Genomic DNA, 2,500 nt, shown 5'->3' with positions numbered 1-2,500 from the left:
CTCTAACTTTCGTTCTTGATTAATGAAAACATACTTGGCAAATGCTTTCGCTTCTGTTCGTCTTGCGACGATCCAAGAATTTCACCTCTAACGTCGCAATACGAATGCCCCCGCCTGTCCCTATTAATCATTACCTCGGGTTCCGAAAACCAACAAAATAGAACCGAGGTCCTATTCCATTATTCCATGCACACAGTATTCAGGCGGGCTTGCCTGCTTTAAGCACTCTAATTTGTTCAAAGTAAACGTGCCGGCCCACCCAGACACTCAATAAAGAGCACCTTGGTAGGATTTCAACGGGGTCCGCCTCGGGACGCACGAACACGCACGAGGCGGTCGCACGCCTTCGGCTCGCCCCACCGGCAGGACGTCCCACGATACATGCCAGTTAAACACCGACGGGCGGTGAACCAACAGCGTGGGACACAAATCCAACTACGAGCTTTTTAACCGCAACAACTTTAATATACGCTATTGGAGCTGGAATTACCGCGGCTGCTGGCACCAGACTTGCCCTCCAATAGATACTCGTTAAAGGATTTAAAGTGTACTCATTCCGATTACGGGGCCTCGGATGAGTCCCGTATCGTTATTTTTCGTCACTACCTCCCCGTGCCGGGAGTGGGTAATTTGCGCGCCTGCTGCCTTCCTTGGATGTGGTAGCCGTTTCTCAGGCTCCCTCTCCGGAATCGAACCCTGATTCCCCGTTACCCGTTACAACCATGGTAGGCGCAGAACCTACCATCGACAGTTGATAAGGCAGACATTTGAAAGATGCGTCGCCGGTACGAGGACCGTGCGATCAGCCCAAAGTTATTCAGAGTCACCAAGGCAAACGGACCGGACGAGCCGACCGATTGGTTTTGATCTAATAAAAGCGTCCCTTCCATCTCTGGTCGGGACTCTGTTTGCATGTATTAGCTCTAGAATTACCACAGTTATCCAAGTAACGTGGGTACGATCTAAGGAACCATAACTGATTTAATGAGCCATTCGCGGTTTCACCTTAATGCGGCTTGTACTGAGACATGCATGGCTTAATCTTTGAGACAAGCATATGACTACTGGCAGGATCAACCAGGGAGCTGCGTCAACTAGAGCTGAGCAGCCGGCCGCCCGGGAGTGTGTCCCAGGGGCCCGCGCGAACACGCAAGCGTCCGCTCAATTATTCTGCAAACAGGAGGAGGCTGAGCTCCCCTGCACAATACACCTCGAAACCCTCTCAGGTCCCGGCGGCGCGCAGCGCCGTCCTAAGTACTTGGTCGGGTTCGAGAGAGGCGCAATCGCCCGGAGTTAGGCGAGTAGACGCTTTAGGTGCGACCACCCGTGCTCCCAACTGAGCTTGCCGCTGCCGACAGAGGCCCGGGAGCGTGCTGTCGTGGCATTGCCGGCGGGAGACAACACGCGCCACCTACGGTGACCGGCAGCTCCAACGCCAGCGCCACAGAAGGGCAAAGGCCCCACGTGGGTGCCGAAGCGAACTCTCCCAGCACAGCGCACGTGCCAACACGTCCGCACAACTGCGATACAAACCACCAGCGAGAACCGCTGGGGCGACCGAGCAGCAGACGGCGTCGCGGCGCCGAGTGCCGGGCGGCGGCGCATCCTCAACGCACACAGTCCTCAGTCGGACCAGCACACTGCAGATGTCCACCGCGCTTCGCACCGGGCCCGCGAGGACCCACTTTGGCCGCCCGGCGCCGCGCGCAGGGTGCCCCGGCGCGCAGCTGCGCCGCCTGCCGCGTCCGTCGGCCGGCGCGCCTGCCACTGGGCGCCCCCACCAGCCGGCTGTAGCGCGTGCGCCCACGCACCGCGCGGCCAGCACGCCGGGCGGCCCCCCCTCACCGGCCGGGGACGGTCCCACCCAGCCACCGCCGCGTATCGCTTCACACACAGATTTGCCCTTACTGATTTACCTCCAGCAACAACAACCGCACCACAATGGGTTTACCAGTTGTTCATTTGCGTAACGTCACCAGCAAACGTAGACGTCCATCCCAGTTTGCAAATGCAACGATTATTGCATACCTGTCTGTTAGGTGTCACGACACACTACGTCTGCCCACATACACGCAACAAAATGTGCACGACTAGAGAACACGTGGGAGGTGGCCCCCTACGTATGCGATGTCCATTACGAGACCGACTGTCAACCAGCATCTGTACCATGTCGCAGATGTGGAACGCGGTGCACCATGCTATCACACTGTGTGAGAAGAGACGACTACGTTTGAATACACGCGCCACTACATCAACAGACGGCTCATGCTGATCGCCATCCAGGGCGTCCGTTACTCCCACACGTCTCTATGGCGTACCACACTGCAATGTAGCTGTTATGGGGAGACGGCACGTGGCTGAGTGCACAACATATGGACCGTATGGTTCGCTGTTGTTGGGCGCAGTCGTTGTACGGTCACACATGTGCCACAGCGTATCATTCAGTACATACGGACCTATGTGCAGTACAATGTGAGGGTTAAGCTTACGACATCAGCGG

At 57.0% G+C, this 2,500-nt stretch overlaps 1 non-coding gene across 1 annotated transcript in view; it reads right to left on the bottom strand.

Annotated features, from left to right (window-relative positions):
- The window catches only part of LOC126178722 (small subunit ribosomal RNA), a 1,909-nt gene extending 825 nt beyond the window's left edge, over nt 1–1,084 (bottom strand). The window contains exon 1 of the ribosomal RNA XR_007536587.1: nt 1–1,084. This exon is cut by the window's left edge and continues 825 nt beyond it. This is a non-coding gene — a ribosomal RNA (small subunit ribosomal RNA).
- Between the last annotated feature and the right edge of the window lie 1,416 nt (nt 1,085–2,500).

Source organism: Schistocerca cancellata, chromosome 3, assembly GCF_023864275.1.
Source record: "Schistocerca cancellata isolate TAMUIC-IGC-003103 chromosome 3, iqSchCanc2.1, whole genome shotgun sequence".
Classification (NCBI taxonomy): Eukaryota; Metazoa; Arthropoda; class Insecta; order Orthoptera; family Acrididae; genus Schistocerca; species Schistocerca cancellata.
Note: the sequence above shows the minus strand (reverse complement) of the source record. Positions and strands in the feature narration are given on the sequence as shown.